The sequence below is a fragment of the Dipteris shenzhenensis genome, chromosome 18 (genome assembly GCF_047967505.1).
Source record: "Dipteris shenzhenensis isolate YYH24624 ecotype China chromosome 18, Dip_SZ_1.0, whole genome shotgun sequence".
NCBI classification, from domain to species: Eukaryota; Viridiplantae; Streptophyta; class Polypodiopsida; order Gleicheniales; family Dipteridaceae; genus Dipteris; species Dipteris shenzhenensis.
The window spans coordinates 56,014,349-56,038,429 of NC_141613.1; the positions used below are offsets into that span (position 1 = coordinate 56,014,349).

Here is a 24,081-nt window from a genome sequence, read left to right on the forward strand (position 1 = left end):
TCTGGGTACTATGGACCATTTGGACACAGAGATTGTATTCTAGGATGGGCCAACAGTTCCCTCAGGCATATGTTTTCTTCAGAATGTCCTTCAAGCAATCCCTATATGATAGTTATGCTGCAAAGGACTTGGATGTTACTAGCCTTGAAGTGTTTTCTAACTGTTTTTGAGTTCTTCCATTAGGCTCTCTTTTGGAGTCTTATGTTATGTACATTGATTTCATGTTAATAATATAGTTACTGGATTCACCAAAAAAAAAAAAGTGTGTGTGTGTGTGTGTGTGTGTGAGAGGATGGAGAGTGTGTGTGTGACTATGACCCGCTCAGTGAGACAGGGTTGCCCTCTTAGTTCGCTACTGTATGCCATTGCTACTCATCCGTTATTGTTGCATATGGACCATCTTGCAGATACAGGGCAGCTTCATGGCTTGCAAATTCCAGGGGCACAGCCATTTCTTGCACAGGCATATGCTGATGATTCATATTTCATGCCCAAGAATTCTCAAAGTGACCTCTCTCATTTGATGCATACTCTGAATGATTTTGGCATAGCTGCAGGACTGCATATTAACTTTCAGAAATCGAATCTTCTAGCATTGAAAGAAGCTGATTGGCATGCACTTCTCTGGCCAGGCCACATTATTTCTTCCCATACTATTGTGAGGCATTTAGGGTATCCCATTGGCCGGAATATTACCCCTCAACAACAGCTCAAATGGGTGCTTCAAAAGATTAACAAGAAGCTGGAATACTGGCATTTGTCCACTTGGCCTCTACATGTTCGACTTCGGATAGTACAGTCTATCATTATGGCATATGTGCAATTTTATTTGCCTCTTCTTCCCTGGTCTTTTAAGCATTTGGCTTCCTATATGTCCCAGGCTATGGAGATATTTTGGAAAAGCAAATCTCACAAAAAGGCTTTGCGACTACTTCCCATGCAGTCTGTTTGTTCTCCTAAGACTCGTGGGGGACTGAATATTCTCAATCTTCAGTTTCATATGTTGGCAAGAAAGAGCACTATGATTGCTGATTTTTTTCAGCAAAAACAGCCATGGGCTATTACGTTAGCAGCTATGTGTGGAAACATGACGTCCCATGCATATGGGCATTGGATTACACATCACTGGGAAGCATTCATGACCACATTTCAGGGGAAAATTCCTGGTTGTGCTGTTTCTACTGCTTTTATTCATGATTGGAAGAGAATTCTCTCTTATGCTAAATGGTCAGGTGCTTCTTCCCATCATGGTAGATCTCTTCGCTTGGAAAGCATCCATTGGAGCAAGGTGTTTGAATCGCCTCTTGCTTTACAGGCACCTATTAAAGCATATAATCTTATGAAATTGGGCATAAGATTTGTCAGAGATGTTGTGGATCAACATGGTTATGTGCTTTCATTTCCACAAGCTTGCAGGACATTCCCCTTGGGTCTACATCATAGGCCCATTTGGAGAATACTTACAATTATGTTGCAGCCATTTGTTCCTGTTCCTCCACTCTTTGTACAGGACACATTACTCGACTGGAATCTGACTTCCTTATCTCCCGCTACCTGTTCACTTTTAATGCATAATCTGGCCTCCTCGATGGTCTACAGATTTCTTCTTCCACCGCCAAGGATTGATAAGCATGCCAACACTCTTTGGAATTTGGATAGGCCTTTATCTTGGTGGCAATCACAACTCAAGAAAATTTGGAAAGCTAAATTGCCATTGAAACAGAGGCTTTTCTTTTGGAGATGTATAGTGGGAGCTTTTTCCATTGGGGTGAAATTGGCAGCACGTCGTATTGCTTCCTCTTCCTGCCCCCGTTGCTCTCATGACCGTGAGACAATTCCCCATTTGTTATGGTCTTGCCCGCACTCTCGGATATTGATCACTCATGTCTCTCATTTGCTGCGGCTTCAGTTTCCCTCTATCAGATTCGGGAAACTCTTCTGGATGTTTGGCTACTTCTCATCTCAGATGTCTCCATTCCTCCTTTTCTTTCACTGGGCTCGTTTCTGGGTACTATGGACTATTTGGACACAGAGATTGCATTCTAGGATGGGACAACAGTTTCCTCAGGCATATGCTTTCTTCAGAATGTCCCTCAAGCAATCTTTATATGATAGTTATGCTGCGAGGGACTTGGATGCTACTAGTCTTGAAGTGTTTTCTGACTGTTTTTGAGTTCTTCCATTAGGCTCTTTTTTGGAGTCTAATGTCATGTACATTGATTTCATGTTAATAATATAGTTACTGGTTTCACAAAAAAAAAGTGTGTGGTGTGTGGTGTGTGTGAGAGAGAGAGAGGTGAGAGTGGTGTGCGTGAGAGAGCGGGCCTCTGCTGTTCACCCTTGCCAAAGCTCCCGTGCAGTCGCCCTTTCTGACCGTACAATTGTACGGCCGCCGTACGGTTTTCGTACAGCAGTACGACCACCTACGCTAATGTTGGCTTACCTCTGCGCAGCTTTGAACGTAGCTCCCGCCTCTCAACATCGCCGTACTTTTCCCTGCAGCTTATCTTCCGTACGTCCGTACAGCTCCCCTTGTGTCTCCGTACAGTTTTGCTTTTTCCCATACAGCCACATCCGTACAGTCTGCCCTTTCCCGTACAGTCTCGTCCGTACAGCTCCGCTCATTTTCCCGTGCAATCTGCTCTTTCCCGTACAGCCCTGACCATACCTTCGTACAGCTTGGTTTTGTCCGTACAAACCAGTTCTTTTCCATACAGTACCGAGTTCTCGCTCTCGTGCTTCTTTGTATCCTCATGTGACTCGCTTGTTTCTGATTCTCTACTTCTCCGTACAATCCCTCTTGCCTTTTCTTCTTTCAATCATGGCTTCAGGTTCGGATGTTAGTACATATGCTCGCAAAGAAAGAACTGCAGAAGTCTTCACAGCTTGCGGCACAAGATGATGAACTTACTATGGAAGCTCAATATGTGTTTGATACCCTCAAGGATGACTTTCAGCAGTCACGACAGGAATGGGGCAAACCAGTTCCAGAGGTCACGTACAAATTGAAATTGCCCTCCCCCGTGAATTCTCTCAGGAAATTATCTCAAACCGCGGTTATAATTTTCTTTCCAGGAAGAATCCCAGCAGCCAGTGATGTAGCACAGTGGATTAAGTCCATCCTTGGAGGATGCTTTGTAGAGGGAGTATATTTTGCATCTAGAGGCTTTTATGAGGTGCATTTATCGGATGCTTTATGCAAGCAGAGGTTACTTGAGCTTTCTCCCCTCTTTTATGGGAAGCAGATGGTTCATGCTATGCCTTGGTCCCCAAACAAGGATTATCAAATTCTCATACGACATCATTGTCCTGTATGGGTTGAGGTTGTTAATTTCCCAGACTATATGCATGAAGAATTGCCTGGCCTGGCTGCTACTTTGGGACAAGTCATTTGTCCTCCACGCCCTATGGGAAACCGCAACAGGTTCTGCATTCTCTAGGACACGGATTCACCTACCCCTCCTTCTATTGCAGTGGAAGTTGAGGGAGTGCAATTGGAAAAAAAGTATTTTGAACTGAAATGGGGTGTGTTTGCAGGAGCTTGTTTTGCCTGCCACAAGTTTGGGCACCTAGCCTCTGAATGCCCAATGGTTCTACATCAGCCCCCTCCCAATGCATTCCCGCCCCAGACACGGGAAAAGAATGAGAATTTGCAAGCTAAGACAGCAAATAGAAATGGAGCAAAGAATGCCAAACCAATCAATCAGGTGCAATCACTTGCTGGAAAAGGAAAAGGAAAAGAAAAAGAAAAAGAGAAGATGAAGGAATCTGTGGGAACAGATAGGGATGGTTTTCAACAGCCTAAGAAGGTGGTTGTATTGAAGCAACGCCCCTTTCAATCTCGTCAATGGGATGCCTCTTCTCCCTCACCAGGACAGGCTTCCACTTCAGCTCCTGTCCTTCAAAATTGGGTGAGGGTTTTGAAGAAGGGCATCCCCATATGTGATTCTGAAGAAGGGGAGAATGTTATATCTTTCATGGACCATGAAGGCATGCAGCCCATGCAGGCAGAGGCTTTGCCTCTCTGATATCTTGTTTCAAACTTATACCTTTCTGTATATATCTCTTTCATGCATCAAACACTTAAGTGCTTTACATACAATGTACAGAGCCTCTGCAATGTCTCAAAGTGGAGGCTTTTCTGGAATTATGTACATAAAATGCAGCCAGATATTATTTGTTTGCAAGAGCATAATCAACACTCTAAGGATGGTCATCATGATTACTTTGGCGGTTATGATATATTATGCTGGTACCACTACCTACTCAGGTGTATGCATAATGGTCAGACATGAACTGGAGCCTCAGTTAGCCTCCAATGACAGCAGTGGCAGATGGATGGTCATACAATGTAATGTCAATGGTGATATTCTTGAGTTTGCATCAGTCTATGCCTGCCAGACCTCTACCATAAGGGCTTCATTATGGGATTCTTTAAGCAAATATCCATGGAGATCTAATGCATTTATCTGTGGAGATTTTAACAATTCCCCTCTGCCGAGAGATAACACCACTTCAAGATCTCATATGCTATCATCAGAAAGGCAGAAATGGGATAGCATGCTTCTTTCTGTGCAGGCTGAAGATTTATGGCTGCTTCTCCAAGGGTCAGTGCCTGGATATACTTTTCATCATAATGCATTTACTACGTACTGGGCAAGGCTTGACCGATGGTATTTGTTTTACCCACAACAATATGCAGATTTTAGCCCTCATCTCCTCATAGATTTCTGATTGGGCTTGTCAGATCATGCCCCATTATGGATGAATCTGCCACTGGATGATTTGCCACCTCTTTCCAGTAGATTACTGCATCTTAATCAGGCTTATCTCCGACATCAATATTTCCAGCAAATGATCAGACTTGCAATTCATCCCTTGCCTTTGCATGCCCAGGAGGACATGGATTAGGCTTGGGACAGTTTCGTCTCTCGTATACAGAATGTCATTAGGGAGTATGGAAACTGGCATATGACTAAATGGAGGAATATGAGGTTAAATGGGCAAAAAGGACAGCACAACAATTGACTGAATTTTCACATTTCAGGCCTCTCTCTGAATCAGAAAATGATTCCCTTTCACATTCTCGGATCAAACTGAATGATAATGATCAGAGGAAATTGCACAAATGGCAGATTAGAGCAAGAATGAAGCCTCTCATGGATAAGGGCTGCTCATCAAAAGCCTTCTTCCAGGGCCTGCATGCTACTCGAAAGAAAAACTCATGTCTAAGGGTAAGGAAGATAGATGGCTCTTGGACGCACTCTTTCTCTGATCTCCAAGATGAATGCCAAAATCATTTGCAGAAATTGTTCTCTACTCCTGGTTCCCCATCAAATCAAGTGACTGATGCAAGGATTGAATTTCTTCAATATATTTCTGAGATTGTGGAAATGGATGATGCACTTACATTGGAGAGACCTTTTACTAACACAGAACTTGATAATGCATTGTCCCACCTCAGCAAATACAAGTCCCCTGGTTGGGATGGTCTTACGGTGGAATTTTATATTTCTTTTTGGGATGATTTGAAAGATGTCCTTTTGCAAATGATCAATCTTGCCTGGCAAGAAAATCACTTGCCGCCCCTTTGGAAGCATGGCATAATCAAACTTGTGCCCAAAAAACATATGTGTGACCATATGTCAGATTGGAGGCCTATTACTTTGATGCCTGTAGTTTACAAACTCATTGCCAAAATGATTGTGTATAGGCTTCACGGGATATTGAATGCGGGCCTTCATCCTCATCAGTATGGGTTTGTGCCGCGAAGACAAATCCATGACAATATCTCAAATGCATTGACTGCAATTGAATATGCTAAGTACTTGCATCAAGACGTGCTCATATTGCAAGTAGATATTGCTAAGGCATTTGACACTATTCAATGGGATTTTATCTCTCAAATCATGACAAAGTTGGGCTTTGGTCCCAAGATAGCAAATGCAGTTTATTGCCTTTATTCTGGCTCTACTTCTCAGTGCATTCTTGGGGGTCATGTATCTCGGTCATGGACATTGGGGAGATCAGTTAGACAGGGCTGCCCTCTTAGTGCTCTCTTCTATGCTATTGCGACCCATCCCCTCTTGATGTATCTTCATAATCTTACAAACACAGGACAGATGACTGGTCTTAAAATCCCTGGGGCTGCATCTTTTTTGGCACAACCATATGCTAATGATCAAAATTCTCCCAGGGAAGTTCACATGCTTATGACCACACTATCATTGTATGGATTAGCAGCGGGATTGCATGTCAATTTTGACAAATCTAAATTACTTCCCCTGAAACAATGTGACTGGCATTTTATTCTCTGGCCAGGACAGGTGGTGCATTCCAAAGATGTAGTCATGCATTTGGGATATCCTATAGGATGGCATATCACCAAGAAGCAGCAGTTAAAATGGATCTTCCAAAGACTTCAACATAAACTGGAATATTGGAAAATTTCTACTTGGCCTCTTCATGTCAGGCTCAGAATAGTACAGTCCATTGTAATGTCCTATGTTCAGTTCTTTTTGCCTTTGCTACATTGGTCCCCCAGAGATATTTCAGCCTTTATGTCTCAAGCTATGGAGCTGTTATGGAGGACAAAAACTGTTGTGAAAGCATTGAGACTGATGGAGATGGAAATGGTGTGCTCTCCTAGGATGCATGGTGGACTTAATGTTCTCAATATAAGATATCATGTACTTGCAAGGAAGGCGACTATGCTCCATACTTTTTTCCGTCAACAACAGCCATGGACTTGTATGATAGCATCCATGTGTGTCAACATGAGGACATCGGCATATGGCCATTGGACTACTGATCATTGGGAGGTTGTCATTGGGAGATTTGTAGGGAAGATACTTGGCTGTCCTTTCTCTACTGCTCTGATACTTGACTAGAAACAAGTACTTTCTAAGGTCAAATGGGCTCCCGATAACTGCTCGAGGACAAACTCAATGAGGAAATAAAGTATTCATTGGAGTGCCATCTTTGACATTCCACTTGCTTTACAAGAACCTGTTCGGGCATATAATCTCAAGAAATTGGGAATCAGATACATAAATGATGTTGTAGATGATCAGGGGTACGTCTTATCTTTTCCTCAGGCCACTGCTTCCTATGCATTGGGAATGCATCATAGGTCGATATGGAAGAAAATTGCTGATTTGTTACATCCTCTTCTACCTGTTCCTCCTGTGGCTGGCACAGACAGGCTTATGGATTGGCAATTGCAACCCTCTGCTACATGCTCTCATCCTGTTCCTCTGCCTGTCTTGACCTCCATCAAAGCCTACAGGCTTCTTCAGCCTGCTCCATGGATTCAGCAATATGCTAATACTCTGTGGCATATCAGAAAGCCCCTCTCATGGTGGCGGAAGAATCTCCGGATATTATGGAAGTGTAAAATGCCTTTGAAACAAAGACTTTTGCTTTGGAGATGCATGACCGGCACATTGTCAGTGGGAATCACACTTGCCAAACGTCACATTGCACCATCCACATGTTTACGATGTCGGGCTCCTTCCGAGATTGTCCCTCATTGGCTTTGGCACTGCCCGTGTTCTAGGAACCTCCTTGGGAGAATTTCAGATCATCTTCGGCTCCGTTTCCCGAGCCACAGATTTGGGAAACATTTTTGGTTATTTGGAAGATTTATGAGGTCTTTGTCTCACTATTCACTATTTCTCTCTTGGGTGAGATATTGGGCTCTTTGGACCATCTGGAGTGAGCATAATTTAGCATACTTGGGTCGCCAGATTCACAAGTCATATGAATCTTTCCGAGCCTCATTGCGGCAATCCTTATATGATGCCTGCCATGAGGGTGATATCCATGCTTCTTGCATAGAGCTTTTCTTTTTATGTTTTTGATCTTTGGGATACTCTCCATTTTGGAGACTTCCCATCTTGTAAATTTATGAGAATATAAATACACTGGATTTTACTTTTAAAAAAAGTGTGTGAGGATGGAGAGCTCCTCCGCCTCCCCCTTCCCCATCAGTACCCTGTCTGCGTCACCATCTTTAGTTTCTGCTATCTCTTCATCCGTACCAGCCTCGAAGTCCGTATAGCTTGCTGATTCGTTGTCTGTACAGCATGCTGATTCACTGTCCGTACCTTCTCATCCTGTCGACTTGCAATCCGTACAGCCGTCTATACGGCATGCTTCTGCACATCATGTTTCTGTCCCAGCTCCTTCCCCGTTTCTTTCCGTACCTCATGTCCCTGTTTTGTCCGTACAGCAGCCTGCATTTAATGTGCCCATACAATTCCCTTGTCCCGCTCCGTCCGTACAGACTGCTGCCAACGCTCCGTCCGTACAACCTGCTGCCAACGCTTCGTCCATACAATCTGCCCTATTTCCTTTTTCTCTTCAGTCCGTACAGGCTGTACCTAACCTGGCTATACCTCTCTTCCCTCTGTACAGCTTTTTCCTGTTCCACCTGTTCATGACACTTCTTCCTCCTTTCTTCCTATCACTCCCTCATCTGATTCCTTTGTGTTCTCGGCATTAGCTCCTCCTTCTGCCTTGCCTTCTCCTGCACGTGTTTTTATTCGGCGGAAGCATGGTGGTTTGGTTCCCTCGCGTTCTTTCAAATCGGCCAAATTGGATGTTGCGGATGGTCCTTCTCCTTCACTCCAGTTGGATCTTCTTCGACAGCTATGTGCAGCCTTAGTCACGGAAGTTCCTACTTCGGGTTCTCCCCTTGTTTGCTCTCTGGATTCTGCCCCTTTCGTCTCTGGTCTTCATCAGGCTCAACAGTTTGGGGTCAGTCTTTATTTTATGGGCAGGATTCTCTCTGCAACTCATCTTCGTCGTTGGGCTGAAGTTGCAGTGGGTCCGGATTGTATTTCTTCCTTTGTCTTTCTGGGCAAAGGGTTCTATTATGCTCATTGTTCTTCAATCGATGTGGTGGAGCGACTGGTCAGTCGTGCTGGTGTTCCTGGGGCTGGTTTTTTTGCTTATGTGATGCCCTGGGATCTGTTCTTTGATCTGTCGACCTCTCTTTTGACTTACTGTCTGGTCTGGATTACCCTCAAAGCGCTACTTGTGCCTCTTCTTCAGCATCTTCCTACCCTTGCAACGCTTTTGGGGAGGCCTTTACATGTTCCAAGACCAGAGTTCTTACAGGCTACTCGGGATGTTCGCATATGTATTTTATGGGATATGGTGCAGCCGGTGCCTTCTTCTCTAGATCTGGATTTGGCCTTTGCTCATCCCTTGCGCATCCGGCTGCACTTTACTTCTTTTCCTACAGCTTGTTATCGGTGTCATTAGGTTGGCCACTATGCTCGTGCTTGCCCTTTTGCTTCCCGATCCATGCTTCCTATTACTTCCTTACCTATTCCTCCTCCTTCCCCTCCTGTCTTTGCTCCGGCTTCCTTTCCAAAGCTTGTTTAGAAGCAACACTGGCGGAAGGTCGTTAAATCTCAGGCTACTCTTCTTGCTGAGGAAGCTCAAGATCAGTCTTTTGTGGAGCATAGCCTCCTTCTCACGCTATGGAGTTGCCTGTTGAAGAGGAGATCATATGGGATGATGCACATGTTCTATCTCAGAATGACACCCGGGGTGATGCTGACATGATGGCTCATGATTTACCAGTTGCAGCTCCTATATCAGAGTGTATTGATGTTGATTCGTTTCCTTTGCCTATGGTGCCTGTGCCAGAATCTCTTTCTGTTCGGGATGCAGATGTGCCTTTTTAACTAGATTCTTTTCATCCCATTTTAAAACAGGTTTTTGACCCTGTGATTCAAAATTCTGGTTGCAAGCATATCTTAAGAAGAATCACAAGGGCAAAAAACATCTTGTTTTTATTGATGGTGCTCTTTCTCCACTGCATCAGTTTTTACAAAGCAATAATCTAAAACTAGAGGATGTTGTATTTGATCCTCCTCCAGAAAAGATGTAACTTTTTACTTGGGTGCCTCATGAGTTTTCCTCTAAGGCTTTACTTGTAAATTTTCTTCTAGTACTTACTGGTGGGTTTTTACCTCTTTTTGGGGTTTCCCACACAGAAATATATGACTTCACTTTTTTTTTTTTAATGTGTGTGTGTGTGTAATGCGTGGAGAGAGAACGCCTAGCCTGCTGTACAGCTTTCAAGTGATTTCCGTACAACCCCCGTACGGCCCTGGTCCCGTACACTCCCGTACGGCCTTGGTCCAACCTGGGTTTTCTCGTCCGTACGCTTGTCTGGTTTTTTCCCGTCCGTACCTTACCGGTTCTCTTTCCGTATGTCCTATACGGTTTCCCGTTCGTACTATCAGTTTCTCTTCCGTACATTCTATATGGTTTACTGCTGCTCTCTACTCTCCTTTTTTTTCCTAAGCTTTTTCCTTTTGTCCGTACTGTCGTTTTGGCCCATACTGCTGCTGCCCGTATCTCCTTGTTTTCTGTCGGTACTTTTTCCTTGCCGTTGCACATTTCCCTTCTTCTTTGCCATTGCACATTTCCCTTCTGTACCCATCCACACTGTCCGTACTTGCCGTTCTGTTCTTTTTTCTTTTCTGTTCTGTAATCCTTACTTTCAGAGCTTTTCTTCCTTCTTTCGACTCTTGTCCTATTTTTCCCTTTTTCTGTTCTTGCTCTCCCTTTGCTCCAATGGCGGATTGTCCTTATGAGAAGACCTTTCACAAAGAACGATCGCTTCAGAGCAAAAAGCAAAAGCAGGTAATGGGTCAAGATGACCCTCTACATGCCTCTGCAGAGGCTCAGCTGGTATATGAAGTAATGCATGAGGGCTTTGAGGATACAAGCAAAAGTTGGAATGATCCGGTTCCTACCATAAGTATCATGATTGAGGTAGATGATATCTTCGACCCTGTGAAGGATCATGCCAAACATGCCATCATTATTTTCTTTCCGGGACGAATGCCTGCAGTGGTTGCCTAGAACCCTGGGTGGTTGCTATGTCAAGAAAGTGCATTATGCAGCGAGGGGTTTTTTTGAAGTGATAATGGCTGATGAAGAGCACAAACGGGTCTTGCTGGAGCACTCTCCGCTCTTCTATGGCCAGCACATGGTCCATGTATTGCCCTAGTCTCCCACCAGGGATTATCCGGCTTTGATTCGGCATCGCTGCCCTGTATGGGTAGAAGTTGTGGATTTTCCTCAATGCATGGCTTCTCTATTGCCAAAAATTGCAGCCTCTCTTGGTAATGTGGTTTGTCCACCGAGACCAAATGGCAATTCGAATCGCTTTTGCATTTTGTGGGACACAGATAATCCCACAACGGCTTCTTATTCAGTTACTGTCAATAATGTTTCCATGGGCACTGCATTCTACAAGAAATGGGGGCTGGTTGCAGGTGCTTGCTTTGAATGCAAGCAATTTGGGCATATGGCTTCACAATGCCCTTCCGAGCTCCCAGAATGCTAGCGCAAGCTGAAATGGTTCCGCCTCAAAGTAAGAATGTCAATGCCTCTTCTATAGTCAAAAACAAAGGGTAAAACAGTTTTTTGTTGTTCAAGACAAAGGCAAAGCTGCAGCTGTCTTGAATACTACTGCTCCTCTTCCTATGTCTTCGGCCTCTCCGTCTCAGGTGAAGGGAAAAAATTTGGATGAAGGATGGCAAACTCCTCGCAAAGTCATCTCTCCTGAGAGACCTCTGCCATCTAGGACTTGGAATGGTGCATCTTCACAGGCCAAGACACCAACTAAAAACTTTGGCATTGGTTTGACTTGGGCTGCAGTCACTGCAAATCGTACCCTCTTCCAAGAAGAGGATGTTGTTGCTCTATTGTCTTCCCCTCAGGCTGATTCATCTTCTCAGGGCAATATTAAGGTGGAGATGCAGACATAGTCAGTTTGTTTATTGCTGTACATAACTGTACCATTTCTGTAAATATGCTTGACCACATCAAATGCGTTACACTCAATGTACAGGGTTTGTGTGATCGTAGAAAGTGGAAGCTTGTGTGGATGTATATCAGAAAATTGCAGCCAGACATAGTGGCTTTGTAGGAACATAATCAGCACATGTATGCTGGTCACACACGACATTTTGCTGGTTATGATATTTTCTATGCTGGAGAGCACTCTTTCTCTGCAGTGGCTTTTTTGGTGAGGCATGATTTTTTGCCCGTTGTGGCTCTCAATGATCACCATGGTAGATGGATTATTATGCAATGCCTGGTTCAAGGAGACATATTTGAATTTGCATCGGTTTATGCCCCTCAATCTTCCAATGGTCGAGCTTTAATTTGGGATGCCATGCATAATTATCCGTGGAAACACTATGCATTTATCTGTGGTGATTGCAACAATGCTCCGCAACCAGGAGATAAATAGTTCGGGCCACACCAGTGTCACAAAAAACGTTTCGAGATTTTGATAGACGTTTCATCTAGAAACGTGTAAAATTAGTGTATTTTATATAAACTAATTTTTTATAAATAATAAAAATAGTGTATTTTTTATTTAAAAATTTTCAAAAAAACTTTCACGTTTCACACGTTTCTTAGAAACATTTCAGGCAAAGACGTTTCTTCACGTTTTGACTGCCCGAAACGCGTTTTTTGGTTACACTGGGCCACATTCATATGTTGGCTTCATGGTCTGACTTTTTGGTTCAGCTGCGTTTGGTGGATCTCTGGAAGGAATTACAGCCCACTCTTCCGGGCTATACCTTTCAACACAATGCTCAATCTTCCTATCAGGAACGCTTGGAGAGATGGTATCAAGTTGATCCGCGGCATTGTGTGTGAGAAAGAAAGGAAGCAAGAGCAAGAGTGAGCAAAATGGAGACAGTGAGCTGAACATACTTCACTCCCCAAAGTGTACTGAACTGAAGTGAAAGTACAATGAAAGAGATAAGGGTTGTGTCTAAGTGACAAAACCCAATCTAATCACTAGCCGTAGTTAGAGATTAGACCGTAGTCAGGGGGAAAAATCTCTAAGAGGAAAAAGTGCCCCTAACCCACTTATTACATTACATTGGCCACTGCCTAGAATATAATAATAATTCCAACACCCCCCTGCAGTGCGAATGTGGTGTATAAGGTAGTGATCAATCACCAAAAATTTTGTTATTTTAATACATATAGTTATTCTTGGGAGTGGTTGCATTAATATGCCTCAAACTTATCACGTGGAAGTGCTTTGGTGATGATGTCTACAACATTGTCATGTGTTGACACATAGATCATACTGATCTCCCCTGCATGCAGCTTCTCTCTGACATAATGATAATGAGCCTCAATGTGCTTCGTGCGAGCATGAAACACAGGATTCTTTGCTACTTCTATAGTACTCTGACTATCAATGAGAATTGGAGAAGGAGCCTCCAATATGAGACGAAGATCAGCAAACAAATGTCGTAGCCAAACACACTCAACTGTCGATGTGAAGCTGCCCAGTACTCAGCTTCACATGAGGAAGCAGCACTATGATTGCTTAGGCTTATGCTAATGATTCATTTTTTACTCGTCGGAATACTGAGAATGATATATCAAGCCTGATGCATGCCTTATCGTTATATGGGTTGGCTGCAGATCTTCATGTCAATTTTCAAAAATATAAGTTGCTTCCTTTGCAATCCAAAGACTAACATTATATTTTATGGCTAGAGGAAATCGTCCAACCCAATGAACTGGTTTGCCATCTCGGTTATCCTTTAGGTTGGATGATTACTCGTCGCCAACAGTCTGACTGGATACTTGCAAAGCTGAAGAAAAACTTGAATACTAGAAGCTAGCCACTTGTCCATTGCATGTCAGGCTACAGATTGTTCAATCCATTTTTATGGCATTTATTCAGTTTTACTTGCCTCTGATTATGTTCAACAAGGGAGATCTTACATCTTTTATGTATACAGTTGTGGAAACCTTCTCATGCTCCAAACATGGCAAGAAAAGTTTGAGATTGCTTTCGGTGGGGAACTCAATATTCTTAACATCCATGTGCATATTCTTGCTCATAAAGGCAAAATGATGCTGCAATTTATGCACGGTTCTCAGCCTTGGGCTGCCATGATGTTCATTTGCTCTCACAACTCACCACCCCTGCCTTTGGATATTGGCAGCCCACTCACTGGGACTTTCTTTTGGGATCTATTGATGGTAAGATAAAAGGCTGTCCACTAGTATCCAACATGTTGATGAACTGGAAACACATCCTCTCGCATTCAGAATGGCATGGTCAGGATTCCTTGCAAGGAAATCCTTTACAACCTGAGAGCATACATTCGTCAAGGGTTTTCTTCCTCCGCTGGCTTTTGAGCCTAAACGTTCATACTTCCTTAGTTTGAAAGGGATCCACTCAGTTGCAAATGTTATTCATGATGATGGAACCCTTCTTTCTTTCCCTTTGGCTGCTGCAAAATATGGTCTTGGCATGCATTATCTGTGAGAAACAAGGAGAGCAAGAGTGAGCAAGAGTGAAAGTTGAACGTAGGTCTACTCAATAGTGGACTGAAATGAAGTGACTACAAAAGAGAAGTGAGAGGTATATGTAACAAAACCCTATCTTATCCACTTACCGTGGTTAGGAATTAGACAGTGGTTAGGGGGGAACACCTCAATGCGGGAAAAGTGCCCCTAACCCACTTATTACATTACATTGGCCACTACCTAGAATATGATAATAATTCTAACACCCCCTTGCAGTGCCAATGTGGTGTACAAGGTAGTGATCAATCACCAAAAGGCGATAAGTTTAGGACACTACGAAATGCCTCAAACTTCTCATGTGGAAGTGCTTTGGTGAAGATGTCTGCAACATTGTCATGTGTTGACACATAGATCATACTGATCTCCCCTGCATGTAGCTTCTCTTTGACATAATGATAATGAACCTCAATGTGCTTCGTGCGAGCATGAAACACAGGATTCTTTGCCACTGCTATAGCACTATGACTATCAGTGAGAATTGGAGAAGGACCCTCCAATACCAGACGAAGATCAGCGAACAAATGTCGCAGCCAAACACATTCAACTGTCGCAGTGAAAGCTGCCCTATACTCAGCTTCACATGAGCAAGTAGCCACTGTAGATTGCTTCTTGCTCAGCCAAGAAATGCAAGCTTTGCCCAAAAAGAAACAATTACCACTAGTGGACTGCCTGGTATCATAGTCTCTGAATTTGGAATGAATTCATCAATATTCAGCAATTGCTCCCTCAAATCCTGAAGCTTTGTGAGGTGAGTATTCATGGAATCTCCCTCATCCATATGCGTATGAGAAAGCTCTCTCTTCAGAAAGGAAACTCTGGCATCATTTCTTGCTGCAAACATACTCTCCAATATCTCCCAAGCTGCTTTTGAGGTCTTGCATGACCGAATGTGAGGAATAATGAACCTCTTGACAGAAAGAGAAACCAAAGATAGAGCTTGTGCATCCCTAGAATCCCATCTTTTCTGCTCTCCTGTGGGAGCCCCTGGAGCAACAGCTCCAATTACTTGTGCTGCATTTTGACCTCTTCCCCTGCCTCCAGCTGTAGGAGTGACACGTGTAGCCACAAAATCTAGCCTTGCTTCATCTCCATTGACATAATCCCAAAGATGTCTGCCAACCAAGATGTTGCGAACCATAAAACTCCACAAGGAGTAGTTGGTGCCATCCAACTTATCCTCCTGTGTAGGACTCCAAACACCTCATTGGGGTTGTTCTGAGCCTTTTTTGCCACATAAGCCCAAAAACACAGCAAACTAAACAAGTAAAATTCCTTCTTGGGAAGCAAAATGCACAACCAAAGTCTGCCAAAGAAAATCTGCCCAAAGTGACAAATACTGTCACAGCCTATCAAAGGCTTGAAATGCACCACAGTGCTCTGCAAATGCCCAAAAAATCCGCAAAGAAAATCTGCAAAGAAAATGGCAATAGTCCGCAAATTGACTCACACTGAGTCCAGAACTGCTTGCAAATCTCCAAAATGCTCTTTCAACTGTCAAATTGCATTTGAATGCCAAAAGCCCCAATTTCTATAGGGAAATGGCATCCAAAAGAGGGCAAATTAACTGAAACCCCCAAAAATGCCTGAAATTGCAGTTCAAATCCAAAAGCCCCAAATTTAGGGGTGAAATTGCAAGCGAAAGAGGGCAAATTGACTAAAAGCCCCAAATTTGCAATTTGTCTGTCAAAGCCCCAAATGTGCTCAACACTTGCAAATGTGCACAAATCTACCCCCAAATTCGCTTGAATCTAAGCCCAACTGTACGGAAGGCCTAGTGCAGCTTGTATAAAATGCGAGAACTGTACGACGACCTGTACGGACAGAATGACGCAGCTGTAGTAGGATGATAGGTACAGAATGCAGTACGGACAACCTGTACGGCACTCTGACTCATAGTCACAACAAAACGTGTTTCTTTAGGAAAGAAACGTTTCTCACGTTTTGAAACGTTTCTATCCCAAATAAACGTGGCCTAGTATTACTGGAAACTCTACATGTTAGGCATCATTTGAACATGCCATGTATATGTGGGACATATTTAAGACATTTTTTGCACTAAAAAGTACTATCAGGCGTTTCAAAACTTTAGCTTTTTTTTTTTAACGTTTCACGTTTCTACGTTTCAAACGTTTCTGGTGACTATGCTCAAACTGAAGATGTACGGAACGCAGGTACGGAAACAAGTACGAACGGCGACGTTGATGGGGCAACTGTACAGAACCAGAGCTGTACGATGGTACGGCTTGTACGAACAGTTGGCTTTGACTGGAGCTGTACGGACAGCGACGTCGCACGTGCGGGTACAGAATTCGTACTGTTGTACGGATGGTGGCAGATCTCAGGCAGGGAGCTTGCGGGCTGGAAGAGGACAAGGAGCTTGCAAGCTGGGAGCAGATTGGGCAGGGTGAGCCTGCTCTAATACCAAATGTGAGAAACAAGGAGAGCAAGAGTAAGCAAGAGTGAGAGCTGAACGTAGGTCTACTCAATAATGGTGAAATGAAGTAAGTACAAAAGAGAAGTGAGGGGCTTTGTCCAAGTGACAAAACCCTATCTTATCTACTAACCGTAGTTAGGGATTAGACTGTGGTTAGGAGGAAAACCCTCAATGAGGAAAAAGTACCCCTAACCCACTTATTACATTACACGTATGCCTTGTGATAAAAAACGCGAGAACAGTAAAGAGAGCTACGTAAGTTGTATTGCAACAACACACAAAACTAGGGGTTTTGTCATAGTGACAAAGCCCTAACTAACCCAACCACTAACTACTAACTGTAGTTGGATATCCTAACTGCGGTAAGGGAAAAAAACCTCTGATGAGGGAAAAGTGCCCCTAACCCACTTATTAGTCATGCATTGGTCACTGCCATGAATTTTGGCGATAATTCCAACACCCCCCTACAGTGCCAATGTGATGATGTACAAGAGAAAGATCAATCACCAAAAGGAGATAAGTTGAGAGCATTGCGGAATGCCTCAAACTTCTCACGTGGAAGTGCTTTGGTGAAGATGTCTGCAACATTGTCATGTATGGAGACATAGATCATACTGATCTCCCCTCCATGCAACTTCTCTCTGACAAATGATAATGAACGTCAATGTGCTTCGTGCGAGCATGAAACACAGGATTCTTGGGAACTGCAATAGCACTCTGACTATAAGTGAGAATACGAGAAGGACCCTCCAATGCTAGATGAAGATCAGCCACTAAATGACGCAGCCAAACACACTCAATTGTGCTGTGAAAGCTGCCCTGTACTCAACTTCACACGAGGAGATAGCCACTGTACATTGTTAAATGCTCAACCAAGAAATGCAAGCATCACCCAAAAAGAAACAATTACCACTAGTGGACTGCCTTGTGTCATAATCTCCAACCCAATCTGAGTCACTGTAAGCACGCATCTAGAAGTCACCCCCCTGGGAAACATCAAGCCATAAGACTTAGTGCCTTGCAAGTAACGGAAAATGTGTTTTACAACCTGCCAATGCATAGTCTTTGGGCTGTGCATATATATGCTCACTTGTGAAACCGCAAACTGAATATCAGGCCGAGTATTGCACAGATAAATGAGGCATCCAACAGCCTGGCTGTAAAGTGTGGCATCAACCGGTTCACCTCCATCATACATAGTAAGTTTCAGCCCTGTCTCCATGGGAGTCGCTATGGGCTTGCAATCATGCATCCTGAACCGATCCAAAAGCTTCTGCACATACTTGGATTGAGACATAATGATGTCACGTCTCTCTTGTATGAACTCGATCCCCAAATAGAAATTACATCCCGCTTAAATGTGTTACTTATAATGTGAAGGTAAATAATACAGATGGGAGGTGCGTGAAGGTTGAGTGAGCAGGAATGAAGGCAGGAGGAGAAGGAAGGGAGTAGGATGGGTAGGAGCCAAAGGCGGGTGAGCATGGAGGAGCTGGATGGACGGGAAGGAGGAGGCGAGTGAGCATGGAGGAGGTGGAAGCAAGAGGGAGTCAATGAGCAGGGAGGAGACGGATGGACAGGGAGGGAGAGGCGAGTGAGCAACGAGGGGGCAGAAGCGGGAGGAGGGTCAGCAAGATGGAGACAGAAGCAGGAGGGGGGAATCAAGTGAGCACGGAGGGAACGCCAGGTGGCAGATGGCGGGCCTGGAGCAGGGGGAAGGGCTGCAGATGGTGAGGCTGCAACAGCAGCCGGTGCAAGCTGCAAGGAGAGCTAGGCAGGGCAAGTAGCGGCCAACAACCAAGAGCAACACCGAGAGAGAGAGAGAGAGAGAGAGAGAGAGAGAGAGAGAGAGAGAGGGAGAAGAAATATACCTTTGTAAGACTAGAATAAGTCCAATCATACAAATTTACATTTTTTGTTGTTCTAAAGATCAAAAATCTACACAGAAAATGAAAGACAAGAAAAAAGAGGTTTAAAAAAACTTTTATGAAAAACAAAAGGAAGACATACTTAGCAAGCAAAGCAACACTTATGTCGTCATCAGTGCCCAAGCATAAGCAGCTATACTAGGTTTCTAAAGACCCGTGGAGCCTCTTGGGCAAACCCAGTGCTTACTAGAAAGATATATTAACGTCCACGAGAGGCCTCATGGGCCTATGGGACAAAGTACACAGAAAAGCTAACTCATACAAGCCTCAGTGGGCTGAAGCAAAGGGTACGCTAGGACCCTTGCTGAGTATTAATCTATGCTAACAGAATCATAATCATAGAAGGTCAACTACAACTGCAGAGTGGGCCATATCAATCAATCAATCTATCCAGGTGCTCGGATGAAACCGAAGCTTGGTACAATGATGGCTCTCTCATGGGCTACGAAGATGTCTCGTATCTGCGTCTGTCTTGCTGTCTCGCGCTACGGTGGGGGATGCAGTCTCCTCGCTCTCTGGACTCTCTGGGCTACGTCTAGGGTGACCCCTCATCTTTGTCGGTCTCCCCTAAGGAAAGCTGTGATAGGTCGGACCTCAATAGAGTGTTACCTATGGGCTCTCTGTCGCACATGTGGCCTCTACGCCCCTCTCTCGATGGTACTGTACCAGCTACTCATCCAGACTGCTCTCATGTCGGCTTGCTCCTCCTCCACTTCCCTGTGTCCGAGGGCTAACTCAAATGTATAGAAGTCTGTGACATGTCGTTGTGCCTAATCACCCTCTATGTCCTGTAGTGGTCTGACCATCCCCTACTGCTCTCTGATCCATCGTAGAAGCGTCTCCCTATGTCGCCGCATCTCCATCAGATAAAGCCCGATGCATACCTGGTCATGCAAATGGATCAATCTCGTGACAAAGGACCGAAGCCACTCCCCTCTAGGTAGAGACAGTGGTAGCGTCCTCGAATCTCGTAGTAGGCTGGGCAAACACAAAAAATGCTCCTCTGTCTCAACCGCCCCCAGCATACATAGCGTGCAAACCCGCTGCTCTCTGGGTATACCCGTTGCTCTCCCTACCTTGATCCTCTGCTGGTGGGACGAAACCCGCAGTTGACCACTGGCAATCCTTAGTGCATGGGAGACTCCTCTATCCTCGAGATTTTGGGGTCTGATAATGAATCCCTCCTCTGATACTCTCAGGAAGTGGTCGCGATAAAACTAGGTCTTTGTGGGGAGCTCCTGGTCCTCCCCCCAAGTCCAGGATGTGTGAAGCTCGAGGAGGTCTAACCGTATGATACGGTTGATCTCATCTCACGAGATCTCCATGCTATACTGAAAGCAGGGAAGCCTGTCCATCTGGATACCGTTCTTGGCAAGCCATGTAGATATGTGTGCAGACCATGTGTCTGCCCCGCTCTCTACAAGTCGCCTGGATGACTCAAGGGCCAACCTCGGAAGTCTCCAATGGGGTAAGTCCCAGACTCTGTGGATGACAGTCATTGTCTGAAAGATAGCATCAACCTGGAGAGGTGTCATGGCGAACTCTGCCTGTACTATCTCATGTGAAACTGAGGGCTTACATTGGATCATCCTGGATCCCATCGTCACCTGTAGCCGCTCAAAGCTCCTCCAGTCTGTCCTCGGAAGATCGCACCCCTAGAAAGGTGTTGCATACATGACAGGCGGCCACACTAGTGTGTCGAAAAGCCAGCCCTTCGTCAGTGGTTCCTGGAAGTGCGCCTGGAAACAATGCCGCTCCAGTCTAGCCAAAGCACTACGCCCTCGTGTGAGCGGTGCCTGGGCTACATGTTTCATCGTGAAGATGGGTCCTATGATGAAGACTGCTCCCAAATATGTGTATGACTACACTATCTCCATTGGTTCACCATGATAGGTGAAAGTAAGTTGGTGAGTCACTGCTCGTGAGGTGTTGAAGATCATAACCTTAGTTTTCCCAAGGTTGACCGTCAAATCTCCCTCTCTACAAAATACCTCTAATGCCTCCAGATCTCTCTGCAGCCCTCCGCTGAAGAGGATATAAGGACTACATCATCAGCATATAACAATATCCGTATGAGGAGATCCCCTAGTAATGAGCCCTCGCCACCTAGGCGATCTATGAAAGATGTGATCTCATCAATGTAGAGTCCAAAGAGACTCGGTGAGAGAGGGCAGCCTTGCTTTACCCCAGTGGTGCTCTCGACCCAATCCGATAGACCGCATGAAGCACGGACCCTGCCTCTGACTGACTCATATAAGCTCATCACACCCCAAATCAGCATCTCTGGGATCTGCATCCCCTGTAGTCTCCTGATTGTGCAGGATCGTGGAACAGTGTCGAAGGCCTTTCGAAAGTCTACGAAGCATGTGTAGACTCTCTAATGTCTGGACCTCGCCTCCCCAATGATAGCCCTCAAAGTGAAAATGTGGTCTAGAGTAGAGTGTTGCATCCTGAATCCTGCCTACCCTAGTGCTCGTTGCCCCCGTGCCTCTGTATGACTGCTGAACTCTCTCTCTAGTACCGATCCATAGACCTTGGCTAGTGTGTGGCCAATCATGAGGGTGCGATAGTTCCCGGTGTCCATGAGGTCTCATGCTTTGTGTATCGGTACGATAGTAGTGGCTCCATGCTGGTGGGAAGCCGTGACAAACTGCAAGGTTAAACATATGTGCAAGGATCGGTGCTAGGATCTCCTGCCCGTGTGCGAAGTGCTCTATCCGAAGGCCTTCGTGATTCTGTGCTTTTCGGTTGTGGAGCCAGTGAAGTGCAGCCTGCACATTCTACGTAGTGAATAGATGACAGGTAGTGGGCTTGGCCCCTGGGCATAGAGGACATGTCTGGTGGTGTCTGCCTCGGGACATCATATAAGGAGAATGCATAAGTGTGCCACACACCCGGATCGGTGATGGGGATGGGTGGCTTCTCCTCCGCGAGGAATCCCCACCCACTGGTTGGGTCTCCTCCGCAAAATGATTTGATGATCTCATCCATCCTATGTGTGAGGAAGGCTCGTCTCTTGCGGCGTATCAACCACTGAAAGATCACGTGTGCCTCGTGACGTCAACTAACCCAAGGCTCGCTCCCGTGTGAGGTGGGCTCGCATCTCTCTGCACTCATCATCAAACCAGGGGTTTTGAGGCATCTTCCCATAAGGATCTGGTGGCAGCATCCTGTATCACTGTGACAAGGGTGGTTGAGGCGTGGGCGAGGTCTAAATCAGCCTCCAATAGGGCCGGAAGCTCTCTGGCTAAGTGACACACATACACTGGATCAAGGACACGGTCAAAGTGGATCTAGGTGCGGGTAGCGGTAGGAACTCTCCTTGAGCCTGGTGTAGTAGCAAGAACATCGAAGGCCAGATATGAGTGGTTGGCTCCAAGTGTTGGGGGGGGGGCATATATCCGTGAGACAAAAGCAATGGGCCCAGTAGGCAGTCCACTGTGCTAGTCCCGCCTCCATGGGGGAAGCATGTGAATCCCTCAGATGATGGCCATCTCTGAAGGCCATTATAGATGATGAGGTTGTGGACAGCTCTCAACTCAAGCAAGTGTCGCCCGTATGCTGTCACATGTGAAGTATCTGCAGAAAGTCTCCGAATCCCAAGTTCTACTGCATCTAACTCTGGCATCATGTGGGGATCTCTCTCATATGTGAAGTCAAGTAAGCCCACTTGTCTGTCCCTCGTCCTTGCATTGAAATCCCCCAAAAGGGTGTCTCCCTGTCTAGAGAACTCTATGACATCATCATGTATCGTCTCATAAGGGATGTGCCCCTCTGTAGTGACATCATGGGCATATGATGACGTGTGTGGAGGGAAATAGCATACTGCAATGAAGATCGGTCGGGCATCTAGTATCGGCACTCGTATCCTCTGTAACCAAAAAACGTGTTTCAGGCAATAGAAACGTGAAGAAGCCTTTATGCCCGAAACGTTTCTAAGAAACGTGCGAAAGGTGAAAGTTTTTTTGAATTTTTTATAATAAAAAATACACTATTTTTTTTATTTATATATAATAATTTATATACAATACACTAATTTTACACGTTTCTAAACAAAACGTCTATCAAAATCTCGAAACGCTTCTAGAAACGTTTCTCGAAACGCGTTTCTAGAAATGTTTCTTGTGACACTGCTCGTATCCACATGTGACGTGCATGTTCCTCTCTCCGTACCACAGATATGAGTGGTCTCAAGTGTGTTTTGAAAAGGACAGCTACACCTTTAAGCCTCGTACTCCACTATCTCTCCTCATTTCTCTCCTATGAGCAGACTCCCAGATGTACCCTGCCACTGTGGGCAGCCCTCTCTCTGGGATCTCATGTGTCTCAGTGTAGAAGATGATGTCTTTGCCTGTGTATGTCTTTGAGGACCAAAGTGTACCATTACAGTTCCATACAGCCATGCTCAGCTTGTTTTGTGCACTCTTCTCTCGGCTCTAACACCGTCATAGTTCACCCTCTTCCTTCTCCCCTTCTCTCTTGTCACCTCTGTCAACTCTTTCTCGAATAATCACTTTGCCATCCCTGTAGGCAGCCCATTTCCCTGCATCTCTTGCTGCCATAACCGGTACCATCCCTTCTCTCTGATGCTCCTGCTGCAACAGCGTAAGATCGTCATCCAAATATATTCTGGTCCCTTTCAAGGTTGCCCTCATGCTCATGAGAATGGACCTGTCCATAGCTGTTCGTAGTTTCATTACAAGTGGTCTTGTTGGAGCTTCGACTTTACCAACCCTCCATGCTGTCTCGCATGTAAGGTTGACTCCCATTTTGGTGAACAAGGTCTTGGCATCGGACATAGGGGTGTCTCCAACTGTTAGGCCTCTAACCAGGACATTCAAGGCCTTGCTGCTCCTCCTTTTCTCTTCCTCCAGGGCTTCAGAGATTATCTCTTTCTTGGGGGCTGCTGCACCCTTCTTAACCACATTCTTCCATTCTAGTATATCTGCGTTACCTTTAGTGATTTGCTGTGTGAACTCGGCATGCTTCCCTTGTATGGTCGTCTGTAGCGCTGCCATCTCCTTCTTAAGCTTCTCATTCTCGGCTCTCATCTCTTCCATTGCCTGGCGCGTACCTTATGGTATCCTCTGCATATCCCTCAATTGCTGTAATTCTGTCCCCATGGCCTGCATTTTGTCCTTGAGGTTGACCTTCTCATCTTCCCATGTCTCCTCCTCCTTTTCCCATTCGTCCTTCTTCCCTTTCTCCTTCCACCATTCTTCTTGCATACGCCCCCCTTACTTCTTGATTTCGTTTAGGGTCTTGTCAATATGTGTCTTTTCTGCCATCAATGCCACATTAGTGGTCTCGAGGCTATCGACCTTTTCGATCAAA

At 45.0% G+C, this 24,081-nt stretch overlaps 1 protein-coding gene and 1 pseudogene across 1 annotated transcript in view; one reads left to right on the forward strand and one right to left on the reverse strand.

The window, feature by feature from the left end:
- Positions 1 to 24,081, reverse strand: part of ALDH22A1 (aldehyde dehydrogenase 22A1) — a 188,985-nt gene that overhangs the window by 84,169 nt on the left and 80,735 nt on the right. The window lies entirely within an intron of this gene.
- On the forward strand, positions 6,573 to 7,862 carry LOC147891455 (uncharacterized; annotated as a pseudogene).